At 52.9% G+C, this 17,608-nt stretch overlaps 1 protein-coding gene across 1 annotated transcript in view; it reads left to right on the top strand.

The window, feature by feature from the left end:
* Window positions 1-17,608, top strand: part of BCR (BCR activator of RhoGEF and GTPase) — a gene marked incomplete at both ends in the record, with an annotated part of 111,424 nt that overhangs the window by 24,192 nt on the left and 69,624 nt on the right. The gene's annotated exons all lie outside the window — the stretch shown is intronic.

The raw sequence follows: 17,608 nt of genomic DNA on the forward strand, positions 1-17,608 counted from the left end.
ATTCTATCTTTGAGCTACACCCCCAGCCCTATTTCGGCGTTTTATTTTGAAACAGGATTCCCCTGAATCCCAGAGGGCCTTAAGTAGCCGAGGCTGGCCAAGAACCTGCGATCCTCCCGTCCCAGCCGCCCGAGTACTGGGATTACAAGCGTGCACCACCATGCCCGGCTAAAATAGCCAATTTTAATGGGAAAAGGTAGCTGGCTTCTTTTCTACTCTGGCCCCTAAAACAACAACAAAAGAAACACCCCAACGCCAGCCCGTGGACGCGCCGGCGCCCGCCCCGCCTGTCCTCGCAGCGGCTACAGTCACAGCCGTGGAGTGTTCTGAGCAGGGAGGCGTGCGCAGTCGGGCTGAGCCCTTGTGTTTTGTTTTGTTTTTGTCGGGTTTTTTTGCACCATCATCTCATTTAATCTTCGCAGCACACGCCTGAGTGGGTGACTCCTCGGATTTCTATTTTGCAACTGAGGAAATGGACTGTATTTGATCCGTTCTCAAACACACATTTCGCACACTTCCCCCAAATTTAAAAACAAAAACTTTTTTTTTTTTTTGGTGGTACTAGGGATTGAACCCATGGGTGTCCTATGTCTGAGTCACACCCCCAGTCCTATTTTACTTTTATTTTGAAACAGCTCTCACTAGGTTGATGAGGTCTCGCTGCTTGCTGAGGCTGTCCTCAGACCTGCGATCATCCTATCTCAGCCTCCCAAGTACTGGGATTACAAGCATGTGCCATATTTCAGGGATTTTTCTTTTTTTTTTTTTCTTTTTTTTTTGCCGTACTGGGGATTGAACCCAGGGGCATTCTACCTCCGAGCTATACCCCCAGCCCTTTTTTTTATCCTTCATTTTGAGACAGGGTCCCACTGAGTTGCAAAGGACCTCATTAAGTAGCTGGGGCTAGCTGCAAACTCCTGGTCATCCGGTCTCAGCCTCCCAAGTACTGGGATTAAAAGCATGTGCCACGCCGGGCGTGGTGGCGCACGCTTGTAATCCCCGCTCTTGGGAGGCGGAGACAGGAGGATCGCACAGGTTCGAAGCCAGCCACGCTGGCTTAGGAGACCTTGTTTCCAAAAATAAATAAAATAGGTCTGGGAGTGTAGCCCGGAGGTAGAAGGGCTTCCAGGAACCCCAGTACCACCAAAAAAAAAAAAAAAAAAAAAAAAAAAAGCATGCACCTCAATGCCCAGTCCCATGTCTGGTTCTTATTTGTTTATTTATTTACTTATTTATGAAGGAGGATTTTGCTAGGTCCCTGAGGGTCTTACTAAGCCGCTGAGGCTGGCCTTGAACCTCCAATCCTCCTGTCTCGGCCTCCCAAGTGCTGGGATTGCAGGCGTGCGCCACCATGCCCGGCTTTTATTTTTTATTTTTTAATTTGAAAACGGGTCTCACCAAGTTGCTGGAGGCCTTACTAAGTTGCTGAGGCTGGCCTCGAACCCGCGACCCGCCTGTCTCAGCGTCCCAAGTACTGGAATTGCCGGCGTGTACCACCATCTCCGGCTGGTTATGATACTCTGCATCCTGCAAGGGGCAGGTGGGCAGCTGTGGGATCCTCCGTGTGGACTCTGGGTGGACACGCACTCGGCAGATTTGGGAATTGGAGTTGGAACCCGCCTTCAGCGGGGGATAAAGGCCCTGTTCACCAAGGAGTCGGCCCACAGACTCTAGGAATTTCGCCTTTCCTGTAAACCTGGGTCACTTTCTAGAGTAACCACATTCCCCTTACTTTTGCCTGCGTAGGGGATGTGCTGAGCTGGGAATTCCCAGGTGCAGCTGCGATCGTCTCAGCCTCGGCTCTCGGTTTCCCTGGTGTGTTTGGGAGGAAGCCGCGGCTGCGGGGTGTGGACAGGTGCTCCGAGGTCCACCCTCTCTGGCCGGGCCTCGGGCCCTGATGGGCATCAACAGCCAGTGAGGGTTTGTGTGGGGCCTGGATCCAGAACACCCAGCCCACGGCTCTGCAAGCCAGGTTTACTAACAACCCCCTGGTCATCTCATGTCTTTCTCTTTGGATTCCCTGTCTAAGCCAGGCATGGCGGCGCATGCCTGTAATCCCATTACTTGGGAGGCTGAGACAGGAGGATCACAGGTTTGGGGCCAGCCTCAACAACTTAGACTCTTGTCTCCAAATAAAAAATAAGTCCTTAAGTTCCATCCCTAGTACTAAAAAAATAAGTAAATACATAAATAAATAAAGTAGGGCCAGGGTGTAGCTTAGAGATAGAGTGGTCCTGAGTTTAACCCCCGCCAAAGCAGGAAGAAAAAAAAAGAATTCCCTGTCTACGTTGTTCCAAAGACATGACCATGCACTCATAACTTTAGGTCCAAATATCCCACCCTAGGGTGTTTTCCTAAGGAAATCTGACTTTTTTTTTTTTTTTCCCATTTCCTTTTTTGGTGGTTATAGTAACCCACTCATTGTATTTGTAACACTGGAAAACTGGAATCAAACTAAGCATCCTGCGGTGGCAAAGGAGATTCCACGAGCTTGCTCGTCAGCAAGGGTAATGACGAAAATTACGTAGCCAGGGAAACAGGCTCCGCATGGAGATACGAGCCGGGCGTGGTGGGCGCGCTCGTAATCCCAGCACTGGGGAGACAGAGACAGGAGGATCGCACAGGTTCGAAGCCAGCCTCAGCTCCTTAGTGAGGCCCTTTGAAACTTAGTGAGACCTTGTTTCAAAATAAAGAATAAAAAAAAAAAAAATAGGGCTGGGGGTGTCGCCGGGAGGTCACATGCTTCTGAGTTCAGTCCCCAGTACCTCAAAAAAAAAAAAAAGAGAGATGTAGGATTGTGTTATGGTTTGTTAGTAGGTTTTTTGCTGTGTAATAAACATCCCCCAAATTGAGTTGCTTAGAACCATAGGATTTATTTATTTATTTTATTTATTTATTTTGGAGTGCTGGGGATTGGACCCAGGGGATTCTACTTCCAAGCTAATCTTTTATTTTGAAACAGGGTCTAAGTTGCTAAGGGTCTCACTAAGTTGCTGAGCGGTCCTCAAACCTGCAATCGTCTTGTCTCAGCCTCCCAAGTACTGGGATTACAGAGCGTGGGCCACCCTGCCCGGCTCCTAGCTGGAGCTTCTTATGAAATTCATACACTGGAGCTTCCACCGTGTGTGTGTGTGTGTATGTGTGTGTGTGTGTGTGTGTGTGCGTGCGTGTGTGTGTGTTACTGGGGATTGAATAGCGTGGTACAGGGGCATTCTTTTTATTTGTTTTTATTTGTTTTTATTATTTTTTATTTTTTATTTTTTTGGTGGTACTGGGGTTCCTGGAAGCCCTTCTACCTCCGGGCTACACTCCCAGACCTATTTTATATTTTTATTTGGAAACAGGGTCTCCTAAGCCAGCGCGCGGCTGGCTTTGAACCTGCGCGATCCTCCTGTCTCCGCCTCTCAAGCACGGGGATTACAAGCGTGCCCACCACGCCCGGCTATTTGTTTTTATTTTGAAACCAACTTGTGCTACATGCTAGCTTCAAACCTCAATCCCTCTGTCTTAGCCTCCCAGGCACTGGGATTACAGGCATGCATATTGGAACTTCATACAGTATATTTAAAATAAAAATTCCTGCCGAGCGGGGCGTGGTAGCACACACCTGGGATCCCAGTACTTGGGAGGCCGAGGCAGGAAGATCACAGATTCAGGGCCAGCCTCAGAAAGTAATGAGACTCTCATCAACTTAGTGAGACCCTGTTTCTAAATAAAAATAAAGCCGGGCATGGTGGCGCACCCTTGGGAGGCTGAGACAGGAGGATCACAGGTTCATGACCAGCCTCAGCTACTTCGGTCCTCTGCAACTCAGTGAGACCCTGTTTCCAAATAAAGAATAAAAAATAGGCCTGGGGGTGTAGCTCGAAGGTATAATGCACCCGGGTTCCATCCCAGTACCACCAAAAAAATAAAAATAAAATAGGACGAGGGTGTAGCTTGGAGGCAGAATGCCTCTGGGCTCATCCTCAGTACCATACATACAAATTCTTTGCTGATGCATGATGACAGGGATCAACTGGGGGGCCCTCTGCAGCCTGAGCTTCAGGAAGAGGCCCTCGGAGGGAAGTGGCCAGCACCCCGGGCACCTTCGGCACCACCTCCTCTGCCCAGACCTGGGCAGAGAATGGACAGGCCTTGGGCACCACATGAACAGCAGGCCTGGGCCTGGTCATTGAAGCTGCCCATCTCTATGTCGGATGAGGGGTCGCTGTGGGAAACCTGGTGGCCAAGGACAGTGTGAGCTGGTGGTTGGGTTGTGTTTGAAGGTGGTGCGGGGGACCAGGGGCAAGGTACACTGTCTCAACTCCAGGATCCTTTTTTTTTTTTTGCAATGCTGGAATGGAACCCAGGGGCATTCTACCTCCGAGCTATCCCCCAGCCCTATTTTAATTTATTCTTTATTTTTTATCTTTATTTTTTTTGCGGCACTGGGGATGGAACCCGGGGACATTCTACCTCTGAGCTACACCCCCCAGCCTTATTTTTTATTCTTTATTTTGAAACAGGGTCTCACTGAGTTGCAGAGGGCCTCACTCAGTAGCTGAGGCTGTCTGTGAACCATGGTCCTCCTGTCTCAGCCTCCCGAATGCTGGGATGACAAGCGTGCGCCACCGCGCCCGGCTCCCCAGGCTCCTTTCAAAGCCGTGGCTGTTCTCTTAAACAAATGGCTCTTTGTACTGCTCTTCCTGTAAGTGTCTGTTCGCTTACGAGTATTTCCAAACAGAGAGCTTAATAAATAAACACGTGGGCAGCCGCACTTTGCTTACACGTGGGACGATGGGGGAGGCCGGAAGGGTGGCCGCAGCCCGGGGCTCCGGGGCGGTGCTGGCGGTCCCTGCTGTGCTCGGCAGAGGCCCGGACAGGATCACAAGACCTACATCTACCTCGTGGAGAAAAGGGACAGGCAGGGAAGAGATACCCACCTGCCCTGAACAGAGAGCGCGTGGGTCTCCTTCCAGGCCCTCAGTCGGGCAGTCTCCCTCTGATGGGAACAGCCCTTTCTTTCCCCGTCATGCTGGGATGTACCCCTCCCTGCGTTCCCTCCCTGACCCTCCTCGCCATCCTGGACTCCCAGTCTCCCAGTGTCCAGTTGGCCCAGCCCTGCCAGTGCCCGGCTCCCCAGGCAGGTCGTGGGCAGTGAGACCCAGACCTGGCGAGCGTCGAGGCCCAGCTCCTGCTGCTGGTCAGCCTCTGACCCCCATCCCACTCACCCTGGGGGCGCTGGTGACCCTAGACGGCGCCAGGTACCGGGGGCTTCGCAGCCAACTCACTTTTTTTTTTTTTTTGTGGGTCTGGGGATGGAACCCAGGGGCATTCGACCTCCGAGCTCCACCCCCTGCCCTATTTTTTATTCTTTATTTTGAAACTTTCTCGCTGAGTTGCAAAGGGCCTCTCTAGGTAGCTGAGGCTGTCTGAGAACCGCAGTCCTCCTGTCTCAGCCTCCCAAGCACTGGGACCGCAGTGCGGTTCCTTCCTGTCCTGGAATGAGTCAGTTCTGAAGGCGAGCGGCCGTGGGCGTTTAGGGTGAATCAGGGGGCCTTGCCCGTGGGAGAGGAGGCAGCACTGGGGGTGAGGAGGTGGCTGAGCCTCATTAGGGCGCTGAGAGGCCGGGGCGCACCAGCTCGCTCCTGCGTGCCATGGCCGTGCCGACGGGTGGATAGACGGACCCCAGGCCCCGCCGCCAGGCAGTGAAAACAGGAAACCTGATCTTTTCAAAATAACCCAGGGAGAGGGAGAAAGTGAAGGACACAGCTCTTAAGCCGCAGATGCTCTTGTGGGGATGGTCCTCCAGAGCTTCTCCCCAAAGCTGGAAACTCCCTGGTGGCAGCAGAAAGCCCAGCGTGTGTGTGTGTGGAGGGGGGGGTGGTGTTGGGGGTGACCTCCCGCGGTGAAGCCAGGTCCAGGTGCATCTGCCGCTCAGCCTGGGTCTTTTGGGCTCAGTGGCTGCCGGGCTGTTTGGGCTTCCAGGCCGCTAAGAACAGGAGGTCCCGAGCCCAGGGCGCCTGGCCAGGCCACCAAGGGGAGCCAGGGGAGAGCCTTTCCCAGCCCCTCCCACTTCCTCTCCCTGGGTGCTAGGTGCATAGTTGATGCGAGCTTTGGGGAAGGGAGGAGAGTCCACTCGCTGTCAGTTGCTGTGGGTGTTGCTGTCAGAGGTGCGGGCTCCGTGGTCCCTCTGGGCCGTGGGGTCCCGGCTACAGTGAGGGTAATGACTCAAACCTACTGCCGCAGGAGGTGGCGCGCCAGAGGACAGCCAGCCTGCACCGGGCTTCCAGGGAGGGTTGCCTCATTTGTGTTTCTGCATGCTTTTTAATTTTTATTTTTATTTACACACACACACACACACACACACACATATTTATTTATTTATTTTTAACAGTACTGGGGATGGAACCCAGGGGCATTCTACCTCTGTGCTATATCCCCAGCCCTACTTTTTTTTTTTTTTTTTTTTTTTTTTTGCGGGTCTGGGGATGGAACCCAGGGGCATTCAACTCTGAGCGACACCCCCAGCCCTACTGTTTTAATTTTATTTTGAAGCAGTCTTGTGAGGCTGGTGGGCATCCATGTGGGCCCCGTGAGGCCTGGCCAGTGGAGACTGAGAAGTCTAGAATCTGTGGGAACCTGACCCTCACCATGCCCTGCCCCCCGCCTCACAAATCTACCTGTCCTGGCCCCTTCAAGACCACCATTAGGGAAAACCCACGTCTGCCTAGCTCCCCTCCCAGTGCCCCACAAAAAAGCCCCTAGTCTGCAAGGTGGGGGCTCCTGGCTCTTGGAGACTTTTCCGGGCAGGCGCCTCCTCTCTGATCTATCCCCAGATCCTGTTTCTGCTGTCTAGCTGTGTGCTCCTTGTCCCGGTATTTGCTACGGTCTCACCACTTGCTGACCTTGTCCTGGAACCTGTGAGCCTCCCAAATCCTGAGATTATCAGCCTATACCACCACATCTGGCTACAGATTCCTTTTTTTTTTTTTATTTTATTCTGGTACTGGGCGTTGAACCCAAGGGCATTCTACCTCCGAGCCACACCCCCCAGCCCTACTTTTTATTCTTTATTTTGAAACAGAGTCTCACTAAGTTGCAGAGGGCCTCACTAAGTATTTGAGGCTGGCTGCAAACCTGTTATCCTCCTATCTCAGCCTCCCAAGTACTGGGATTACAAGCATGCGCCACCACTCCCAGCCTTAATTTATTTATTTTTTTTATTTTTTGTGGGTCTGGGGATGGAACCCAGGGGTATTCGACCTCCGAGCTACACCCCCTGCCCTATTTTTTTTTTTATTCTTTATTTTGAAACAGGGTCTCACTGAGTTGCAAAGGGCCTCACTAAGTAGCTGAGGCTGTCCTCGAACCGAGCTCCTCCTGTCTCAGCCTCCCAAATGCTGGGATTACAAGCGTGCGTCACCATGCCCAGCCTTAATTTTTATTTTGAAACAGGGTCTCGCTAAGTTGCTGAGGCCGCCTGTGAACCCGCGGTCCTCCAGTCCGAGCCTCCCAACTACTGGGATTACAGGCATGCCCGGCCACAGCCGGCTGAGGAGCAGGATTCCGGTGCCAGGCTGTGAACTTTCCCCACATTTCTTGGGGCGGGAATGCTAACTCTCTTGAGAAGATGCAAAGAAAGGCCACGCAAGGGCCCCCGGGTGCAGCTGCTCCGCCTCCTCACCTCCGTCTGCCAGGCTGGGGCGGAGGCTGTCTGGAGCCTTAGGAAGGAGGCCTCAGAGGAGGTGGCATAGTCCAGGTGGGCAGGATCTGCCGCCCTCAGCGCCAGCTGGCATGGGGCAGGGCCACTGCACATCCTCCCAGCACCGTGAAATTTGGGGTTGTGTCCGTAGACCCCACCCGCTCCCCACACAGATGGCCAGAGGCTCTGGTCCCCTGCCCTGGCCTCCTGCCCCTTCCCTCTGCCCCAGCAAGCCCTGGCTGGACCCCGCCTGCCCATCGGCTGCCTCTCTCTGCTTTTCCCAGGGACAGAGCCCTGCTGCTGCTTGGGACCCCCCCTGGCCTCGCCCAGCCAGGGCCCAGGTACCCTTATCTCTGCCCAGACCCTGTTTATCTCCCTCATCCACATGGCTGCCTGAAGCAGGCACCGAGCCCGCGGGGGCAGGGGCCGCTCCACAACAGGAAGGCGAGCTCAGGCCCCCGGCACCAGCCGCTCTGCTTCCCGGGCCACGCCGGGCTCCAGGGCTCGCCTCTCCCAGGGCCGCGCCAGGGCTGGTTTTTCCGACCGTCATTTATGTTTTTCACTTGCTATTTCTGGAGCTCGTGGTTGGGGGAGTAGCTCAGTGCTAGGTCACGTGCTGAGCCTGTGCAAGGCCCCGGGTTCCAGCCCCAGCAATGGAAAAAACAAAACAAAAAAACAGCCAACAATTCTTTTGAGAGCTATGGGTTGACGGCATCCGGTGGGAAGAGGCTGATGGCCTAGAACAGGCAGGGCAGGGCTGAGAGAGAGAGAGAGAGAGAGAGAGAGAGAGAGTGTGTGTGTGTGTGTGTGTGTGTGTTACTAGGGATTGAACCCAGAGGTGTTCTACCTCCGAGCTACACTCATAGACCTCTTTTATTTTGTGTTTGAAAACAGGGTCTTGCTAGGTTGCTGAGTCTCGCCGTGTTGCTGAGGCTGTCCTCGAACCTGCCAACTTCCTGTCTCAGCCTCCCAGATGCTGGGATTACAGGCATGTGCCACCATGCCCAGCTTCAAGCTTGGCTTTCACGTTTGCCTCAGGCTGTACCTTGGGCTTCAGGGGCAGGGCAAGGGGCTGGGGGAAAAACAAGCCCCACCTGCCCGCCTGCTGGGATGCTGCCAGGCTGCCCAGAGACACCCGGCCTCCTTTACAAGGAGAAAGGAGTCCCTCCAGAACTGGGCCAGGGCAGAGAGAGCTGCTCAGGGTGGGGCTGAGGATTCTCAGAGACACCCCTGGTCTTCTCAACCACAGCGCAGAGACCTCACAGGCGGCCTGGCGGGCCAAGCAGGAGGGGGCCGAGCCTGCCCTCTGAGACCCCTGTATCCGCGTAATGAAGGAAACAGCTGAGGGCTTGGGGCAGGAGAATCCGAATTCACTGCGTCCGTCTGTCGTAATGTTGCTGTATGTCGGCTCTTCTGCTCAAATACAGAGCGGAAAATCTAACTCCCTCCAGGGAGCCTGGACCAAAGCCATCATCCGAGGCCTGAGCGCTGTACGTTGTGGTTATTTTGAGACACATCCTCCCCCCATCTCAGGGTTAGGGTAGACCCCGCCCTGCATCTTGGGTCCCAACCAGGGCAGGCTTGCCCGGCCAGGTGGAGGGCCCCAGCTAAGCTCGCAAGCTCGAGGCTGCGTCGTGGGGCGCTCGCCTGGGGACCTGAGCTTCCCCTCCCCGGTCTGCTGGCCGCAGGTTAGGATGTCGTTCTGGGGGGAATCCTCCGGGGTACATCCCTCCAGCGCTGCTCTAGAGCGCTTCTGCAGGGAGAGCGATGGCGGAGCACCGTAGAGAGTTATCCCGGCCACCTCCTACGCGTCCTGCGCTGGCCATTAGCCAGGCTCCTCTCCCCTTCTGGCCCTTGAGTCGGGGAGCCTGGGGCCAAGGGCTGTGGCTAGTGGGTGCTTTTCCTTCATCCCTGGGGATTGAAACATGCCTTGGGCATTTTTTATTTGTTTGTTTGTTTGTTTGTTTGTTTGTTTAGTGGTCCTGGGGATCTCTGAGATATATTTTACTTTCTTTCCTTCCTTCCTTCCTTCTGTTCCTTCTTTCTCTCTCTCTCTCTTTCTTTCTTTTGTGGTACTAGGAATGGAACCCAGGGGCATTCTATCTTCGAGCTACAGCCCCAGCCCTGTATTTTAGCCTTTATTTTGAAACAGGGTCTCACAGAGTTGCAGAGGGCCTCACTAAGTAGCTGAGGCTGTCTGTGAACTGAGATCCTCCTGTCTCTGTCTCCCAAATGCTGGGATTACAAGCGTGCCCACCCACCATGTCTGCCTTATTCTTTCTTTTGAAACACGGTCTCACTAAGTTGCAGAGGGCTTCACAAGCCGCAGAGGTTGGCTGCGAACCCGCAGTCCTCCTGTCCCAGCCTCCTGAGTGCTGGGATTTTAGGCGTGTAGCACTAAACCCAGCTCAAGCATTTATTTTCATTTCTTCCCTAATGGTCTTATTTTTACACCCTTGGGTTTCTTAAAGCTGCCTCACAGTTTTTCCAAACCCAACCCTTTGGAAAATAAGCGGCGGTGCTGGTCTGTAATCCCAGTACTTTGGGAGGCTGAGACAGGAGGATCAAAGATTTGAGGACAGCCTCAGCAATTTAGCGAGGTTCTCAGTGAGTTAGCAAGAATGTTTTGGAATAAAAATTTAAATCGAGCTGGGAGTGTAGCTCAGAGGTAGATGCCCCTGGTGGATTCGCTCCCCAGCACTCAAAAGAAAAGAAAAGAAAAGAAATCAATAAATACCTACACAAACAGACTCTGCCCTGGCCTGGCACTTCCCCCGTGCCCACATCCTGTCCAGCTTCTGGACCTGCTGGAGCCTGGGCCTCCCCAGGGCGGGCCAGGGCGTGGTGCCTTTTGCCTGAGAAATGGTACAAACCTTCTCCTCGGGCTCCATAAATGATTCATTTCCTCCAAGTGCCCTGTGCTGTTTTCCAGCAGAATCTCTGCTGTGTATGTATCAAGATCTTGGCTGACATTTTCTGCTCCGGCTGATGGGAACTTTCCTTTCAGAAATGCCTTTCCACAGCCCGGCGTGGTGGCACACGCCTATCCAGTACTGGGGAGGCTGAGACCGGAGGATCGCAGGTTCACAGCCAGCCTCCTCGACAACTCAGTGAGGCCCTCAGCAACCTGCTGAGACCCTGTTTCCAAATAAAAAAAAGAATAAAATAGGGCTGAGGGAGTAGCTTGGAGGTAGAAGGCCTCCAGGTTCTCGTCCCTAGTACCAAAAAGAAAACAACTTTTTCCAAGCCAAAAACTATATAAAGCCAGGCGTGGTGGTGCATGCTTATAAATCCCAGTACTTGGGAGACTGAGACAGGAGGATTGAAGGTTCACAGTCAGCCTCAGCTACTTAGTGAGGCCCTTCACAGCTTAGTGTAAGACTTAGTGTGAAAAATAAAGAATTAGCCAGACACGGTGGCGCACGCTTGTCATCCCAGCATTTGGGAGGCTGAGACGGGAGGATTGCGGTTCACGAACAGCCTCAGCTACTTAGTGAGGCCCTTTGCAACTCAGTGAGACTCCGTTTCAAAATAAAGAATAAAAAATAGGGCAGGGGGTGTAGCTTGGAAAAAGCCCAGTCCTGCCCAGTAGCTCCCGTCGTCCCCAGTTGCCAGCGAGTGGACGCTGGGCTGTGTCTTTGGCACACATCTTTGGGCTGCACAGGGAAGGCAGCCAGGGTCGCAGCCAACCAGGGACAAAAGGAGTAACATCTCGCCTGTGAAAACACCAGGATTCGCTGTCAGGGGAGTCCAGAGCTCAGCAAGGAACATCCGCTTTGCAGCCCCCTTTTCTGTTGCTTGGTGAAAGGGCTCCGGCCTCAGTGGCCTCTGGAATTTGACCTCTCAGCACTTCTGAGTCAGCAGTTCTCTACCAGGGCACAGTGACTTCTTTGCTGGTCTTAATCACGGTAGCACAGGGCCCCTTTAGAATCCCAGGTCCTCAGCGGATGACAGGCACACGCTGTAATCCCGGTATCTAGGGGCGAGGAAGGGACTGAGGCAGGAGGATGGCGCATACAAGGCCAGCCTGGGTAGCTGAGTGAGACCTATCTCAAAGTAAAAATAGAGCCAGGCGTGGTGGCGCACGCTTGTAATCCCAGTACTTGGGAGGCGGAGACAGGAGGATCACAGGTTCGCAGCCAGCCTCAGCTACTTAGTGAGGCCCTCTCTGCAACTTAGTGAGATCCTGTTTCAAAATACAAAATAAAAAATAGGGCTAGGGGTGTAGCTCAGAGGTAGAATGTTCCTGCAGTCCATCCCCAGTACTGCAAATAAATAAATAAATAAATAAATAAATAAATAAATAAATAATCTGGGCATGGTAACATACGCCTGTAATCCCAGTACTTGGGAGGCTGAGATAGGAGGATCATGGTTCATGGACAGCCTCAGCCACTTAGTGAGTGTTGCAACTCAGTGAGACCCTGTTTCAAAATGAAGAATAAAGCTGGGCGTGGTGGCGCACGCTTGTAATCCTCGTGCTTGTGAGGCTGAGACAGGAGGATCGCACAGGTTTGAAGCCAGCCTCAGTTACTTAGTGAGGCTCTCAGCAACTCAGTGAGACCCTGTTTCCAAATAAAGTATAATATAGGTCTGGGAGTATAGCCTGGAGGTAGAAAGCCCCTGGGTTCCACCCCCAGTACCACAAAAAAGAAGAAGAGGAGGAAGAGGAGGAGGAGGAGGAGGAGGAGGAGGAGAAGGAAGAGGAGGAGAAATCAGGCTGGGGGTATAGCTTGGAGGTAGAATGCCCCCGGGTTCAATCCTCAATACCTCAAAATAAATAAATACATACATAAATAAATAAAAGTAAGGCTGAGGGTGTAGCTCAGAGGTAAATTGCCTGTGGGTTCCATCCCTAGTACAAAGAAAGAAAGGAAGGAAGGAAAGAAAGAAAGGAAAGAAAGAAAGAAAGAAAGAAAGAAAGAAAGAAAGAAAGAAAGAAAAGAAAGAGAAAGACAGAGACCCTGGCCAACAAAGTGTTGAAGAAATCGCCCCACGCCCGCCTGTCCCGCATGCCAGGCCTCCTCCACCAGCCCATCCGAGCCCATGCCCAGCTGTCCTTTGCCAAGGCGCCCAGCCGTGCAGTAGTCTTGTCTAGTACCCCAGCAGGAAGCGCCCAGTGGCGTGGAAAGCACAGCACCCAGCCATGCTTGGGGCTTGGGCCCGCCCTCGGCAGCCCCTGCCGGGCTCCTCTCTGTCTCTTTCCCCCGCTTTCCCCAATAGGACTAATTGCAGAAATTTCAAAAGGCTGCATGGGGGTTAGTAGGAACAACCCAGCACAGGGCAGGCGCTCTGGAAGTGAAAGATAGCTTTATTATTTATTTACTTACTTACTTATTTATTTATTTATTTTGCAGTACTGGGGATGGAACCCAGGGGCATTCTACCTCCGAGCTACACCCCAGCCCTATTTTTTATTCTTTATTTTGAAACAGGGTCTCACTGAGTTGCAAAGGGCCTCACTGAGTAGCTGAGGCTGTCTGAGAACCGTGATCCTCCTGTTTCAGCCTCCCGAATGCTGGGATTAGAGAAGTGTGGGCCACCACATGTGGCTTTATTCTTTGTTTTGGAACCCTGAGTTGCAGAGGGCCTCACTGATTAGTAGCTGAGGCTGGCCATGAGCCGGGATCTTCCTTTTTCAGCCTCCCAAATGCTGGGATTACAAGCATGCGCCACCATGCCTGGCTTACTTTTTATTCTGAAACAGTCTCACTTAAATTACAGAGGACAACTTAAGTTGCTGAATTGCTGAGGCTGGCCTTGAACCTTTGATCCTCCTGTCAGCCTCCGAGCACTGGGATTTTAGGCGAGTGCCTCCACAGGTGTTGGAGCAGTGCTGTCTGGCTGGAGCCTGGGTGTGGGTGTCTGTCCTGTGGGTGTGGGTCTGTCCTGTGAAGTGGCTGCCCTGCCCCCTGGCCTCCGCTCCAGCAAGAATGTGCGGTGCCCCTGCCTTGGATACTTGACCGCCATCTGGCCAGGGTCAGGGAGCACGTGGCCCTCGAGTTATGTCCCCACCCGTGTCCACTCCCACCCTCTGCCTCATTTCAGAGTGGGATCTGACACCTGTTTAGGGTGGGGGGGGGAGTCCCAGGGGGTCGCTGGGGTCTTCCCCTTTCCTGGTACCAGCCCGCCAAGCCCAGCCTATCAGAAGCCTTTGTGCATCATCTTTTTTTTTTTTTTTTGAGGGTCTGGGGAGGGAACCCAGGGGCATTCTACCTCCGAGCTACACCCCAGCCCTATATTTTATTCGTGTGTGTGTGTGTGTGTGTGTGTGTGTGTGTGTGTGTGTGTGTGTGTGTACTGGGGTTCCTGGAAGCCCTTCTATCTCCGGGCTACACTCCCAGACCTTTTTTGTGTGTGTGTGTGTGTGTGTGTGTGGTACTGGGGGGTGGAACCCAGGGGCTTTTCTAACTCCGGGCTATACTCCCAGACCTATTTTATATTTCATTTGGAAACAGGGTCTCGCTAAGTTGCTGAGAGCCTCACTCCGTAGCTGAGGCTGGCTCCGAACCTGCGCGATCCTCCTGTCTCAGCCTCCCAAGCCCGGGGATGACAAGCGTGCCCACCACGCCTGGCGCGTATTCTTTATTTTGAGACAGGGTCTCACTGGGTTACAAAGGGCCTCACTAAGTAGCCGGAGCTGGCCTTGAACAGGGATCCTCCAGTCAGCCTCCCAGATGCTGGCCTTCCAGAGCACGCCACCACGCCCGTCACCTGCTCGGTCTTGTTCCCACCACCGCCTAGCCCAAGGGCTTGTTCCTGGCGCAGTAACTCCTGCATAGCTCACTCAGCATTATCGCCTGCGTGTGTGATGTTGTCCGCTCACCTCTAGAACAGTTAGAAGCCTGGACACATACCCAGTGCTGATTTCCAACCTCCTGACCCAGCTGGCGGGACAGGACTAGGACCCCTGGGCGCCTCTGAGCGGGCGCCATCCTGGATAAAGCCAGTGCCAAGTTCAGAACCCCCTGAGGGCACACAGGGCGTGCCGGCCATCAGCCTCTCTGTTGATGAGAAGTCTGGGGCCCGGGAAATGAAGTAACAGGGCAAGGTCACCCAGCTGGACAGCTGAGGGGTTGGGCTGGAGCCAAGGGCTCTCCAAGCATAGCTCAGAAGGGAGCCAGCAGCTCGGGCCCGTTTAGCACGGGGCTGGCTACGGAAGGACGGCTCACCTGCCGAGGGCCGGCCCTCTGTGCGTGTGTGCGCAAACCCCACTTCTCCCTGCCCAGCACCTCCGTGGGGTTCCGGCCTGGGGACAGGCAGGGTCTGTTCAAGATCCAGGTTCTAGTCCTGGGCAGCCACCTCCCCGTGGCTGGTTAGGGGGCCCACCTGCTGCCTTCAGCCTGCAGAGGGGGTCTACCCCGCCTCATCCTTGGGGTGAGCTAGGGAGGCGAGCCTGATTCTGTTGCCTTATATAGATGTAGGGGCCTTATTTATTATTGTTATTTGTGTTGTTGTTTTGGTACTGGGGATTAGGCCCAGGGGTACTCTACCTCTGAGTTATATCCCCAGCCCTATTTTTTAAAAATTTTTTTGAACTAGGGGTTGAACCCAGGGGCATTCTATCTCTGAGCTACGCCCCCAGCCCGATTTTATTCTTTTTTTTTTTCTTTTTTCTTCAGTACTGGGATGGAACCCAGGGGCATTCTATCTCTGAGCTACACCCTCAGCCCTATTTTTTTACTCTTTATTTTGAAACAGGGTCTCACTGAGTTGCAGAGAGCCTAAGTAGCTGAGGCTGGCTGTGAACTGTGATCCTCCTGTCTCAGCCTGCCAAGTGCTGGAATTACAAGTGTGTGCCACCACACCAGCCAGGACCCATCTCTTAATAAAAATAAAAAATAAAAAGTTTCTGCCTTTAGAAGAGTTTGCAGCTAGGTGTGGTGGCGAACGTTTGTAATCCCAGCATTCGGGAGGCTGAGATAGGAGGATCACTGTTTACGGACAGCCTCAGCTACTTGGTGAGGCCCTTTGCAACTCTGAGACCATGTTTCAAAATAAAGAATAAAAAATAGGGCTGGGGGTGTAGCTCAGAGGTAGAATGCCCCTGGGGTCTATCCCCAGTACTGCAAAAAAAAAAAAAAAATATATATATATATATATATATATGTATATATATGTGTATATATATATATATATATATAGTTTATAAACTGTATGGAGAGATGAAAATATTTATAATAAAAAAGAAGCATTTCCCTAAACAACTGGGATCCTGTGGGAACTGTCCCTGGTGGGGACGCCTATGCACCTGGCGTGATTTCCCGGGGCCTATGGACAGCGCCAGGCAGACCCCTGGGCCTCCTTGGGGCCTGTGAGCTCGGGCTCCTCCTGTGCCCATTTCTTGGACCGAGCGGGCTGCGCAGGGCCGGGCAGCATCTCCACGCGGCTCACGCTGGCCCTTCTGGCTGGCGGATGCAGCCTGCCTCTCTGCGTGTTGGTGACAGGCGGTTCTTGTTTGGAAACAGAAAAGGCGCCGTCACATCTTCCTCCCCACCCTTTTATTTATTTCTTTCTTGCCTTTGCCAAAACATACGGCTCGTGTCCCACGGCGTGTGCACGGTTCCCGGCTCCATCTGTGCGCGTGGTGGCTGCCCGGCTCTAGCATCCTCCTGGCGTTCAGAGAGCCGGCTGACCTGCCTCGTGGAGACGCAGCTGTCCAGCTGGGGACACACGGGTCAACGGACACAACTCCAGGTGTGGGAGGCTGTCCCGCTGGCCACTGACCAAACACATAAATCTTGGCTTTTGTGACCCAGAAAGGAGCTCAGCCTGTGGACCCTGCAGATGTGTGGCCAGGCAGGGACCTTGGTGGGTGTCAGCTGTGGCCATTGTGTGGGCCTTTTCTTTCTCTTGGTGTTTTTATTTATTTATTTTAAAGTACTGGGGGTGGATCTCAGAGGCATTCGACCTCTGAGTTACACCCCCTACCCTCTTTTTTATTCTTTATTTTGAAACAGGGTCTCACTGAGTTGCAGAGGGCCTCACTAAGTAGCTGAGGCTGTCCGCGAACCGCGATCCTCCTGTCTACAACTCCCAGATGCTGGGATTACAGGTGTGTGCCACCTCGCCCGGCTTTTTTATTTTATTTAATAGATTGATTGATTGATTTGTTTATTGAGTGGCACTGGGGCTTGAACCCTGGGACATTCTACCTCTGAGTTATACCCCCAGCCTGATTTTATTATTTTTTAATTTTTATTTATTGATTGATTTATTTATTTTTTTTTTTGGTGGTACTGGGGTTCCTGGAAGCCCTTCTACCTCCAGGCTACACTCCCAGACCTATTTTATATTTTTATTTGGAAACAGGGTCTCCTAAGCCAGCATGTGTGGCTGGCTTCGAACCTGCACGATCCTCCTGTCTCCACCTCCCAAGCACGGGGATGACAAGCGTGCGCCACCACGCCTGGCTATTATTTTAATTTTGAAATGGACTCTTCAGGTTGATGCAAGTCTCGCTACTTGCTAAGGCTGTCCTCAAACCTGGGATCCTCCTGTCTCAGCCTCCCAAGTACAAGGATTAAAGGGTGTGCTACCACACCTGTCTGTGATGGTGTTTTTACAGAGACCCAGGTACAGCTGGACTCTGAAGACTGCGGATGGACATTTTACTATATACGTTTCTTGGTGAGAGCACTGGGGATTGAGCCAAAGGGCATTCTACCTCTGAGCTACACCCCCAGCCCTATTTCATTTTATCTTGAAACAGGGTCACGCTAGGTTGATGAGAATCTCACTATTTGCTGAGGCTGGCCTCGAACCTGCAGTCCTCCTGTCTCAGCTCTCCAAGTACTGGGATTACGGATGCCCGGCTTATATGTGTTTTTCAGCTCAAAGAGGAAGAGAAGCTGCCTTTAGTCTCCTGCGTTGTGACCCCCGCCCCCGTGGGTTTTGTCTGAGTCTGCTCCAGCTTGTCAG

This window comes from Muscardinus avellanarius (genome assembly GCF_963383645.1).
Source record: "Muscardinus avellanarius genome assembly, chromosome: 21".
NCBI lineage: Eukaryota > Metazoa > Chordata > Mammalia > Rodentia > Gliridae > Muscardinus > Muscardinus avellanarius.